General features: G+C 44.0%; 1 protein-coding gene across 2 annotated transcripts in view; it reads right to left on the reverse strand.

Moving 5' to 3' along the window:
- Window positions 1-8521, reverse strand: part of TIAM2 (TIAM Rac1 associated GEF 2) — a 386278-nt gene extending 377757 nt beyond the window's left edge. For both annotated transcript variants that reach the window (XM_089669764.1, XM_089669762.1), the window contains exon 1: window positions 8366-8521. The gene's annotated coding sequence lies outside the window, so the exon portion shown is untranslated. The remainder of the gene's footprint in view (window positions 1-8365) is intronic.
- Window positions 8522-13868: the final 5347 nt, after the last annotated feature.

Consider the following 13868-nt stretch of genomic DNA (forward strand, 5'->3'; position numbering starts at 1 on the left):
TCATTGTAACAAGGCACCCAACTGATTTTGTATATGCTGCCCACATGCCACAATGCATTTTTTCAATGCAGTGCACCGCAACGCACAGATGTATGCAATGTTGTGCGCTGATATACGTTGTAGCCTACTGCCATGGCGCTTTGGGGTCGCATTCACGATTTTCAGGGTTTTTCTAGTTAGAGCCTTAAATTTGTACTGTATTTTGACAAAAACACTCTGCCACTGAGATGTATGGAACAGAACAATAACTTGGTATAGCAGGTACCCTGCCTCCTTGGAGAACACAAGCAACAATGCATTAACCGCATCCATACAAATGCCTACATTATGAAACACAAAATTGAGAAGCAGCCCATAGGCCTTATTTAAGCTCACAGCATGTACCTGTGTTAAAGTGCTATGTACTAATTCACATGGAAAATGGACTCCATGCGGCTAAACACCATATAATTTTTACACCGGAACTGTTTTACCTTCCATTTGTAATTCTGTGCAGTCAATTATGTGATGTAGATACCCCTACTAAGGAGCACAGCAGAACCCTTCACCTCCCCTGCAGAAATGGCACATAATATTGTAGGTTTATTAAAAGCTGAACTCTGGGAATCGCACAAAAGTTATCCCCCCCCAACACACACACAGCAAACGTTAAATGCTTGTTAAGTCTAGGGCTGGAGGAATAAGCTGTAACACTTATGCCGGCCATACCTGGGTCGAATTTCAAAAGAATTTTCTTTTTGAAAATCGTACCTAAGAATTTTCGTTTTAACTTCGCACCATTAATAGGCAGCACCGTCGCCCAATTTTCATGCACCCATCGAATTTGAGTGATTGGCATGTTGAAAATTTTTTGAAAGACAAAACGAATTTATCATCAATGATGGGAAAATCGTGTGAGAAATATAATTGAAAATGAGCAGAAAAGAAAAGAAGTTTTCCAGCCAAGAAAAGTAGTTTTAGAAATCTATGGTGACACCATTGGATTACAAAATGCACAAAATTTCCAATTCTGACAAGCTTTGGATGCTCTCCTCTTCTCTAGGTTGTGGACAGACCCTCTCTATATTCATGTACAATGCAGGACTATCGGTTGTGCATTGTACATTGGTAAGCCTCATTGGCTTACATTTACATAGGCCAGCGGTCTCCAAACTGTAGCCCGAGGGCCACTAGCCTTTATCAGGCCCTTGGGGCACTGACACCAACAATGGGGAACTATTTCTTCCACTGATAACACCTATGGGGTACTATTCCTCCCATTAATACCAATGATGGGGCACTACTCTTCCTCCAACTGACCACCATCCCTGAGGCCATAGTTATTCTCACTGATGCTGGGCCTGAAACATTTTCTACCCCCATTGGCCACACTCCTGCCCTCTTAAAGTCTGAAGGACCATAAACCAGCCCTTTGTTTGAAAAGTTTGGAGACCCCTGACATAGGCTATCCCCCTCCAGTCCATCATGAATACTGCTGCCAGGCTCATCCACCTTACCAACCGTTCAGTGTCTGTTACCCCTCTCTGCCAATCCCTCCACTGGCTTCCACTCGCCCAACGAATACAATTAAAAATACTAACAACTTACAAAGCCACCCACAACTCTTTCTCAACTACATCACCAACCTGGTCTCAAAATATCAACCAAACCGCACTCGTCAATCCTCCCAAAGACTTTCTGCTCCCTTGTTCCCATGTCACCTCCTCCCATGCTCGCCTCCAGGACTTCTCCCGAGTTTCTCCCATCCTAAGGAACTCCCTACCCCAATCTGTCTGACTATCTCTTAATCTATCCACCTTTAGACGATCCCTGAAAACCTTTCTCTTTAAAGAAACCTATCCTGCTTCTACCTAGTAAACTGCCTTTTATTTCCTCCATCAGCTCATCCCCCACAGCTATTACCTTTAGTATCACTCAACCCTTCCTCCTAGATTGTATGCTCTAACGAGCAGGGCCCTCTGTTTTCTCTTGTACCAGATTGCATTGTAACTGTAATGTCTACCTGCAACTATCAGTTGGAGTGCCTTAGATATGCTGCTTCTGGGGGGTGGTTGCATATATGGAGGAAGCATGCCACAGCAAGTAAAAAGGTATTACCCTATTCCTAGACTTAAAAGAGACGTGTGGGGAAAAAAACATACATATTCACCTATATGGCTGCAGCATTGGTGTGATGCTGCAGCTGTCACTTGCCGGCTTTAACATGTTACTAAACCCACAAAAGTAAAATCAGTTTGTATATGCAGTAAAGCATGCTTGTTATACTGACTGTGGACCTAATGGGTTAATCCTCTGCATTGTGTAAAAAGGATGTTTGATCCCGTCTTCTCTGATCCTCCCCTTCTTCCAGTGTTCCCCTCTTATCTCCTGATAAGACATATCGTCTTGAGTCAATCTGCACATGCTCAGTTTGGTGTGTATTGCTAGAGAGGTTTTTTTTTTTAGAGAGGGTGCATGTGATCAGCACAGGGCCAATCAACGCTGTCCAGACAGAGGTCAGGAGTTCTGCATCCTCCTAGAGCAGAATGAAAACTCCTTCTACAAGCTTTAACCAGTGCTCTGCTGGACACTGATAGAAGTCACAAAACTGCTCTAACTGCTGATGAAAAAAGGTATTTAGCAGTTTATATTTACTAAACTACATGCTCAGTTTAGTATATATTTCTGAGAGTTTTTTTTTCCTTGGGAGAGTGCATGTGATCAGCACAGGGCCAATCAGCACTGTCCAGACAGAGGTCAGGGGTTTCACATCCTCCTAGAGGAGAAATAAAACTCCTCCTACAAGCTTTAACCAGTGCTCTGCTGAAGTCACAAGACTGCTCAAACTGCTGGTGAGAAAAGGTATTTAGCAGTTTATATTTACTAAAATAATTGCATTTCTATGTTCTGTGTACTGTGGGAGACCAGATATAGTGAATGCAGGGTCCTGGGTTTAGTAACACTTTAACTGATATAAAGCACATAAAAGGAAAAGGTACAAACATTTTTTTTTCCGTGTTCTCAAACACGCTTCTACATGATTCTGAGAAGTAAAACAAGCCATGTATAAATGAAGAACGTGTCCATGAACATTAGGAGAAAGTCTCCTGATCTAGGCATTCCCTGTCTACAAATTATCCATCAACTCCGCTGGCCAAGATTCATCACAAGTAATGCTAACCATCATTTTGAAAAGCTAACTCTTCTTCTACAGGGGTGAGGTTTCCTGCCCTGCTCCATAGGCCAGAACATGAATGGTGGCATGAAGAGACTGATGTCAGAGGATGGCTGTATCCTACCTGTATACACAGCATGAATGCCCTGCAATATCTTTGGCCAACCTAAAGCAGATCCCCCTAATCCTTAATAAACCTGACTTCATTAATGCAATCTAGGAGATCTCAGGAGATTTTCAAAGCCAAATCTCCATGGAAGGCACAGGTGAGGTAGCCTTTCCAGAGGGCAATTGTGAAGCACTGGCTACATCACCAATACCAGTTTCCAGGAATTAAAGTGTTACTAAACCCACAACAGTAAAATCAGTCTGTATATGCAGTAAAGCATGCTTGTTATGCTCACTGGGGAACGTAAGGGGTTAATACTCTGCATTGTGTAAAAAGGCTGTTTGATCCTGACTTCTCTAATTCTCCCCTTCTTCCAGTGTCCCCCTCTTATCTCCTGATAAGACATATGTGGAGTCACATTGCGCATGCTCAGCTTGGTGTGTATTGCTAGAGATATTTTTTTTTTTTGCTTAGGAGAGTGCATGTGATCAGCACAGGGCCAATCAGCACTGTCAGGGTTTCTGCATCCTCCTAAAGCAGAAAGAAAACTCCTCCTACAAGCTTTAACATGTCCTCTGCTGGACACTGATAGAAGTCACAAGACTGCTCTAACTGCTGATGAGAAAAGGTATTTAGCAGTTTATATTTACTAAAATAATTGCACTTCCATGTTCTGTGTACTGTGGGGAGACCGGATATAGTGAACGCAGGGTCCTGGGTTTAGTAACACTTTAAATTAGGAAAAATATAAGTAAAAGAATTAATTTTGAACTAAACAAATATGACTCGATCCCCCCAATCAAACACCGTATGTGGATGGGGGAATCCTTTCCGCTGCACTATTGTATTCTGACAGCTTGGAGACTTACCCGCCATCAGCATACACTGATCAGCCCTTCTGGCTATAGAAGGGCTGATCAGAGAGAGAGAAAATTTTCCAACAGGTTGGTTGTACACAAGTCAATCGACAGATAGATAGACTAATACATGGACTGAAATTCCGCCAATCCCTGCTAAACTGGTTAAATTTTGTTCCATATGTTATTCCAGCTTTACTGGAAAGATCACCAGGTTAAAATAAAGGTAAGCAAGCCTTAAAAAAGAAAAACAAATGCAGCCACCACATCTAAGAATTCTTAGATTCTTATATCTGCAATATAATAATGTTTGCTTTTGGGGTTAAAATATGGCGTTAACCCTTGCAGTGCAGGAACTTGGAGTTGGGCTTTAATATGGCCTTGGCTGCTTCGCAGAGTGCGTGGGTGGACAGAAGAGAAAAAGGTAAGTACCAGAACTGGAGGGTGCCTTCTACACAGCAACAGGGGGATGTATTTTCCTCCTCCAGGTTTCTATCAATCATGAATTACACAAAATAATGTATGCAGCTGAGCACCAGAAGGAAGCGTGAACAGAGTCTCAGAAATGTGGCGCACAACAAAGATGACGCATACAGGGGGATTCAACGCCATCCGCAGCATACCAGCCTGTAGAAGTAGACAGAAAAGTCCATAGACACAGCTACCAGGACTGATCCCTGTACAGCAGGGAAGCCATACTACAGGATACTGCTGCTGATGCCATTGGTTATGTCAGTTATGTGTGTACATGTCTCCATGTCAGTGATGTGTGTGCATGTCTCCATGTCAGTGATGTGTGTGCATGTACTCCATGTCAGTGATGTGTGTACATGTCCTCCATGTCAATGATGTGTATACATGTCTTCCATGTCAGTGATGTGTGCACATGTCTCCATGTGAGTGATGTGTGCGCATGTCCTCCATGTCAGTGATGTGTGCGCATGTCCTCCATGTCAGTGATGTGTGCGCATGTCTCCATGTTAGTGATGTGTGTAGATGTCTCCATGTTAGTGATGTGTGTAGATGTCTCCATGTCAATGATGTGCGTACATGTCTCCATGTCAATGATGTGCATACATGTCTCCATGTCAGTGATGTGTGTACATGTCCTCCATGTCAATGATGTGTATACATGTCCTCCATGTCAGTGATGTGTGTACATGTCTCCATGTCAGTGATGTGTGTACATGTCTCCATGTCAATGATGTGTGTACATGTCCTCCATGTCAATGATGTGTGTACATGTCTCCATGTCAATGATGTGTGTACATGTCTCTATGTCAATGATGTGTGTACATGTCTCCATGTCAGTGATGTGTGTACATGTCTCCATGTCAGTGATGTGTGTACATGTCTCCATGTCAGTGATGTGTGTACATGTCCTCCATGTCAATGATGTGTGTACATGTCTCCATGTCAATGATGTGTGTACATGTCTCCATGTCAGTGATGTGTGTACATGTCTCCATGTCAATGATGTGTATACATGTCCTCCATGTCAGTGATGTGTGTAAATGTCTCCATGTCAATATGTATACATGTCCTCCATGTCAATGATGTGTGTACATGTCTCCATGTCAGTGATGTGTGTGCATGTCTCCATGTCAGTGATGTGTGTACATGTCTCCATGTCAGTGATGTGTGTGCATGTCTCCATGTCAGTGATGTGTGTACATGTCTCCATGTCAGTGATGTGTGTACATGTCCTCCATGTCAATGATGTGTGTACATGTCTCCATGTCAATGATGTGTGTACATGTCTCCATGTCAGTGATGTGTGTACATGTCTCCATGTCAATGATGTGTATACATGTCCTCCATGTCAGTGATGTCTGTACATGTCTCCTGTCAATGATATGTATACATGTCCTCCATGTCAATGATGTGTGTACATGTCTCCATGTCAATGATGTGTGTACATGTCTCCATGTCAATGATGTGTGTACATGTCTCCATGTCAATGATGTGTGTACATGTCTCCATGTCAGTGATGTGTGTACATGTCCCTATGTCAGTGAGCTGTGTGCATGTCTCCATGTCAGTGATGTGTGTACATGTCTCCATGTCAGTGATGTGTGTGCATGTCTATGTCAGTGATGTGTGTATATGTCTCCATGTCAGTGATGTGTGTGCATGTCCTTCATGTCAATGATGTGTATACATGTCTCCATGTCAGTGATCTGTATACATGTCCTCCATGTCAATGATGTGTGTACATGTCTCCATGTCAGTGATGTGTGTACATGTCCTCCATGTCAATGATGTGTGTACACGTCTCCATGTCAGTGATATGTGTACATGTCTCCATGTCAATGATGTGTGTACATGTCCTTCATGGCAATGATGTGTGTACACGTCTCCATATCAGTGATGTGTTTACATGTCTCCATGTCAGTGATGTGTGTGCCTGTCTCCATGTCAGTGATGTGTGTACATGTCTGTATGTCAGTGATGTGTGTGCATGTCTATGTCACTGATGTGTGTACATGTCTCCATGTCAATGATGTGTGTGCCTGTCTCCATGTCAATGATGTGTGTGCATGTTCCTATGTCCGTCATGTGTGTGCATGTCCCCATATCAGTGATGTGTGTACATGACCCCATGTCAGTGATGTGTGTGCATGTCCCCGTATCAGTGATGTGTGTACATGACCCCATGTCAGTGATGTGTGTGCATGTCCCCGTATCAGTGATGTGTTTACATGACCCCATGTCATTGATGTGTGTGCATGTCCCCGTGTCAGTGATGTGTGTGCATGTTCCCCTGTCAGTGATGTGTGTGCATGTCCCCGTGTCAGTGATGTGTTTGCATGTCCCCCTGTCAGTGATGTGTGTGCATGTTCCCCTGTCAGTGATGTGTGTTCATGTCCCCATGTCAGTGATGCGTGTTCATGTCACCATGTCAGTGATGCGTGTGCATATCCCCATGTCAGTGATGCGTGTTCATGTCCCCATGTCAGTGATGCGTGTGCATGTCCCCATGACAGTGATCTGTGTGCATGTCCCCATGTCAGTGATGCGTGTGCATGTCCCCATGTCAGTGATGCGTGTGCATGTCCCCATATCAGTGATGCGTGTGCATGTCCCCATGTCAGTGATGCGTGTGCATGTCCCCATGTCAATGATGTGTGTGCATGTCCCCGTGTCAATGATGTGTGTGCATGACCCCGTGTCAGTGATGCGTGTGCATGTCCCTGTGTCAGTGATGCGTGTGCATGTCCCCGTGTCAGTGATGCGTGTGCATGTCCCCATGTCAGTGATGCGTGTTCATGTCCCCATGTCAGTGATGCGTGTGCATGTCCCCATGTCAGTGATGCGTGTGCATGTCCCCATGTCAGTGATGCGTGTGCATGTCCCCATGTCAGTTATGCGTGTGCATGACCTCATGTCAGTGATGCGTGTGCATGTCCCCATGTCAGTGATTTGTGTTCATGTCCCCATGTCAGTGATGTGTGTGCATGACCCCGTGTCAGTGATGCGTGTGCATGTCCCCATGTCAATGATGTGTGTGCATGACCCCCGTGTCAGTGATGCGTGTGCATGTCCCCGTGTCAGTGATGCGTGTGCATGTCCCCGTGTCAGTGATGCGTGTGCATGTCCCCATGTCAGTGATGCGTGTTCATGTCCCCATGTCAGTGATGCGTGTGCATGTCCCCATGTCAGTGATGCGTGTGCATGTCCCCATGTCAGTGATGCGTGTGCATGTCCCCATGTCAGTTATGCGTGTGCATGACCCCATGTCAGTGATGCGTGTGCATGTCCCCATGTCAGTGATTCGTGTTCATGTCCCCATGTCAGTGATGTGTGTGCATGTCCCCATGTCAGTGATGCGTGTGCATGTCCCCATGTCAGTTATGCGTGTGCATGACCCCATGTCAGTGATGCGTGTGCATGTCCCCATGTCAGTGATTCGTGTTCATGTCCCCATGTCAGTGATGCGTGTTCATGTCCCCATGTCAGTGATGCGTGTTCATGTCCCCATGTCAGTGATGTGTGTGCACACCTATTCAATGCTGCAGTCATTGTCGCATCACATCTGCACAGCTGTCATCTGTCACCAAACTTCCATAATGATCCCCATCCCCCATCCTAAACAAATACATCTAATCCAAATACCCCAGAACTCCCCCTCCTAAATGTAGAGGTGGAAGCATGCAGCCAGTAAAAGCCCCCAAACATCTGCCTCTCATTCCAGCACAAGGCACTGATGAACACAGGAAAGTCCCCTCCATAGGGAACACTCACCCTCCGCTAGGCCAGCACAAAGTTTTCCATCTTCTGCAGCTACAACTTGTCGGCGATGGTCGCGTCCTTCCAGCCTTCCAGGCGATCGGAGGAGTACAAAGAGCGAATGTTTTGTTATTCCCCGAATACGGCTCCAGACCTTCCCTGCCTCCTTCCCTCCGCGAGTCTGGGGAATGTCTAGGAGACATGGTGCGGCTCACATACAGACACGCCTTCCTTTAGGCTGTGCACCAATCCCGAACCACACGGAGCTCTTAGATTTGCATAGTGTGTGAATTCCAGCCAGTCTTCGCGGGGTGGGCGTGTCCTGTAGAGTGGGATTGAGAAGTGGTTGGTATATAGAGCTGTGTTGTCCCTAACTCTGGTCCCAACTCCTCTGTGTGTGGAGGTGCGCGGACCCCGGATGTGGAGGGTCCCTTCTTCTCAGTGTGTGGAGACCCCGGATGTGGAGGGTCTCTTCTCCTCAGTGTGTGGAGACCCGTATGTGGAGGGTCCTTTCTCAGTGTGTGGAGACCCTGTATGTGGAGGGTCCCTTCTCCTCAGTGTGTGGAGACCCTGTATGTGGAGGGTCCCTTCTCCTCAGTGTGTGGAGACCCCGGATGTGGAGGGTCTCTTCTCCTCAGTGTGTGAAGACCCTGTATGTGGATGGTCCCTTCTCCTCAGTGTGTGGAGACCCCGTATGAATGGCACTTATCAGGAGGAACACTGCCGGACCCAGCTGGTATCGAAGGCAAGGAAATACAAGGGCTCAGCAGGGGCTTTTTTAGGTAGGGGCTCATTCACACTCTAAGGAGTAAGGCATGGAAAATATATGTGTGCATAAATGCATTGCACTGCATTTTGAAAGCTTGTTTATGCAGGCCATAGACAGGTCGAAAATCGGCCGATTCTCACACCGTTAGTGGGTTAATTGGTCAGCCGTTTTTCGGGGTTTTGGCACATTTTTTTTATTGGTAAAGTTGGAAAAAAATCGTCCGATTTTGCAGATCGGCCGATTTTCCTGGCAATGATGGGCAAATCGGCTAATTGTTTTACCGATAAAAAATGTGCGCATGAGCCATGACCTACAAGAAGAAGAAAGAATTCCAGTCCGCTATTATATTTGACATAAAAAAGTATTGTGGTTGCAACAATGTATCTATTTGTATCCGAATAAAAACATCAGTATCCGAAATGGATACATTGTTACAACCGCAATACTTTTTTATGTCAATTATAATAGCGGAGCTCTCTGCAAGGGACAGAAGTAATTAAATGCTGGCCGTAGACATGACGAAAATCGGCCGATTTTTTTTTTTAACGCTGGTAAAGGCCTATTGAACGACCGTTTTTGTTTTTTTTTTAAACGGCCGGTTTTTGACCCGTCTATGGCCTGCATTAGTCTGCTTTTACACTGCTCCGTTGCAAACGCATGGTAAAAACTCATATGCATAAACTCATCATTTTTGCTTCACTTCTGGTTGCCGTACATCAGCATGCACCTGTGAAACATGGACATGTGACTCACAAAAATGCACCAAAAACACAACCATGGGTGATTTTTTAATGCGTTTTCAATGCATTTCAATGGGGAGGTGCATTACATGCTCTACAGGTGTACCTCGGTTTACGAACACCTCGGTTAATGTAATTTTCGGTTTACAAATGAATATCCATTGAAAATAATGCCTCGGTTTACTAATTTTTTACAATTTTTTTTCGCAATACGAAGTGTATGTCGGTGCAAATTTATAAATGCAATTTCCGGCTTTGTTTTTTTATTCACTATAGCTCACAGAATTGGCTATCACTTTCCCCGGAGCTAAAGGATGCTTTGTTTCTTTTATTATTATTAGTATTATTATTATACAGGTTTCATATAGCACCAACAGCTTGCACAGCGCTTTACAATATAAGGGAGACAGTACAATTACAATACATTTCAGTACAGAAGGAATATGAGGGTCCTGCTCGTGGAGTTTACAATCTAAAATTTATCTCGGGAAGCAAACTACACCGCGTTCCAAATTATTATGCAAATTCTATTTAAGTGTCACAAAGATGAAATATTTTGTTTTTCAGTTTAACTCATGGATGGCATTGTGTGTCAGGGCTCTTTTGATCACTGAAAACAATCTCGGACACCTGTGATAATTAGATTGGCCGGTAAGCCCAATTTAAGGAAAAACTACTAAAGGAGGGTGTTCCTCATTATTAAGCAGAGCACCATTTCCAAGCAATATGGGGAAGAAAAAGGATCTCTCTGCTGCCGAAAAGAGTGAAATAGTTCAATGCCTTGGACGAGGTATGAAAACATTAGATATTTCACGAAAACGTAAGCATGATCATCGCCCTATCAAGAGATTTGTGGCTGATTCAGAGCACAGACGGGTTTGTGCAGATAAAGGCACATTGAGGAAGATGTCTGCCAGATCCATGCATCGGATCAAGAGAGCAGCTGCTAAAATACCATTACATAGCAGCAAACAGTTGAAGCTGCTGGTGCCTCTGGAGTCCCACGGACATCAAAGTGTAGAGTCCTCCAGAGTCTTGCAACTGTGCATAAACCTTATATTTGGCCACCACTAACCAATGCTCACAAGCAGAAACGGCTGCATTGGGCAGAAAAATACATGAAGACTAATTTTCAAACAGTCCTATTCACTGATGAGTGCCATGCAACCCTGGATGGTCCAGATGAATAGAGTAGTGGATGGTTGGTGGATGGCCACCCTGTTCCAACAAGGCTGCGATATCAGCAAGGCGGTGGTGGAGTCATGTTTTGGGCCGTAATCATGGGAACAGAGCTGGTCGGCCCCCGAAGGTGTAAAGATGACCTCTACAACGTATGTGGAGTTTATGACTGACCACTTTCTTCCCTGTTACAGAAGGAGGAGCTATGCTTTTCGTAATAAAATCATCTTCATGCATGACAATGCACCATCTCATGCTGCAAAGAATACCTCTGCATCAATGGCTGTTATGGGGATAAAAGGAGAGAAAATCATGGTTTGGCCTCCATCCTCCCCTTACCTCAATTATTGAGAACCTTTGGAGCATCCTCAAGCAAAAGATCTGTGAGGGTGGGAGGCAGTTTACATCCAAACAGCAGCTCTGGGAGGCTATTCTGACATCTTGCAAACAAATTCAAGCAGAAACTGTCCAAAAACTCACAAGTTCAATGGATGCAAGACTTGTGAAGCTGCTATCAAATAAGGGGTCCTATGTTAAAATGTAACGTGATCTGTTAAAATGTTTAAAAAGTTAAAATTGATTGAAATAGCTTTTGATTTCAGTAAATATGCTGCAAACACAACAAATGACAATTTTAAGTTCTTTACAACCTATAAAGTGTTTTGAAACTTACTGTGCGTAATATTTTGGAACAGTGCATTGTAAGTGTTTTATGTTTAAAAAAAATACTGTTATCATTAGGAGGTTTGTTCAATAAAATTTGAATTGTACTCTTAATAGTTGATAACATGAGAATTATGCTGACTGTTATTTACATCAATTATTTAGGTAAATGAGAAAAATATCATTTGCATAATAATTTGGAACATGGTGTAAAAGGTAACTTTCTTTCTTTTAGCTGGGGGGAAAGTGACATCTGATTCTCTGAGCTATAGTGAAGAAAAAAAAAAGCCGGTAATTACATTTAAAATCCGGCACTGACCTATAGTGACAGCAATTTTTTTTTTTTTCATGTTTTCTAACCTCCGAAACAGATTAATTGGTTTTCAATGCATTCCTATGGAAAACCGCTTTTCAGTTTATGAATTTTTCGCAATACGAAACGTCCCGGAGAACGCATTAAAGTCGTAAACCGAGGAACACCTGTATTTTTGAAAATGCACTGTAACCGGACTTTGTACCATGTGATCTGGGACAAAGCTAGCGCACTGAGATTGTGACCTGTGTTTGGGGTGTTGTTAACATTGCACTGAAATCCACTGCAGATCGCAAGGGCAGTGAGTTTTGAATGCGGTGCGGCAAAACATGAACAGATTGCTGTTTTTTTGCATTGCGTACTAGTGTGAACTGGGGCCCAAGCATGCACGAAAAATGCAGCAAGCAGGATTTTTAAAAATGCGGCTAACCAATGCGAAGAGTTCCTGCTCAATATGGACAGGCAGTTACACTCTGACAAGAAGCTCAATGAACTACCTGGAGCTCTCTATAGCACCCTGGTATTTAACCCCTTCGTGCCCAAGGGTAAAACAAATCTTAAAGTGGAGCTCCACCAAAAAGGGGAAGTTCTGCTGTAAGACTTTGTTCCCCGCTCCCCATTAAGGATTGGCACCTTTGGGGAGTGGGTACCCAAATTTTGACAGGTACCCGCTCCCACTTCCGTTGCGATTGCCTATTTGTTCAGAAACGGAAGTTGTCCTCCCCCTCCCTCCTCATAGTTATCTGGGACACGTGACAGGTCCCAGAAGACTACGGGGAAATTCACAAAGTGCAGCGCTTCTCGGGCATGCGCAGTGGGCACCCGGCTGTGAAGCCACAAGCTGCCACAGCCGGGAGCCCACACTGAAGATGCTGGTGCCATGAAGAGAAGATGGCCAGTGAAACCAGCGGTGGTGAGGTGGTGTAGCTGCTGACTTTTATTTTTTTTTAAGTGGAACTCCGCTTTAACGCCTAAGCACAACTTTGCAACTTTGACATGTGTTAGTAAAACCGTACATATCATCACAACTCACTACTCTGTGCATCTAGGTGGATTATACCTTGTTTTTTTCAGGTCAAATTGGGCTTTCATTTGGTGGAAAATGGTAATGGATATCCACTGTTTTTTTTTTTATTACCAAAGCCCAAAATAATAAAAAAAAAAACTGTTTTTTTACATTTAGCTGTATATTTCTTGCTACTACCATAACCTACCACCAAAGAACAACTCAAAACAATTTCTCCTGCCCCCGACGATTGCAGCGATACCACATATGTGTATGTTAGTTGTTGTTAGTACCCTTATTACAGCCCAGAAACAATAGTGCACAATTTACTTTTTTTATCCTGCTACTAACTGACACTGATACTAATTAAAAAATGTAAAAAAAAAAAAAGGGAAAAAGCCTGACCCTGACATTTGGTCCTGACCTTGACCCAAACACAGACCTAGATCAAACCTTGATCTAGATATTTTTGTTTATTTTTTTATTATTATTATTATTTATTTAGTAATTTTTTTACACACCCTTGTTTTTTTTTCTCTCTGAAAGGACAGCGAGAGACACAATGTATATGTCTCCTCCATTCAGAGAGAGAAAATAAGGGGGCAGGCTTCACAGTGACTGATCACTGTGATAGTCAATCAGAGGCTATCACAGCGATCAGGTGACCTGGACTCAGGAGTTCCAGGTCCCGATCGTTAGAACGGGTTAGAACGGATCCGGGGCTCTCAGTGTCTTTGTACCCTGCGGTGCGCTCCCAACAGAAAGACAGGTATGCAAATTAGTGGCCCAACGAAAAGAAGCCCAGTTCTGTGAGGCTGCTAATTTGCGTGCAGTTGGCGTCAAGGGGT

Source organism: Staurois parvus, unplaced genomic scaffold (assembly GCF_062004578.1).
Source record: "Staurois parvus isolate SC_StPar_1 unplaced genomic scaffold, SC_StPar_1.0 ptg000081l, whole genome shotgun sequence".
Classification (NCBI taxonomy): Eukaryota; Metazoa; Chordata; class Amphibia; order Anura; family Ranidae; genus Staurois; species Staurois parvus.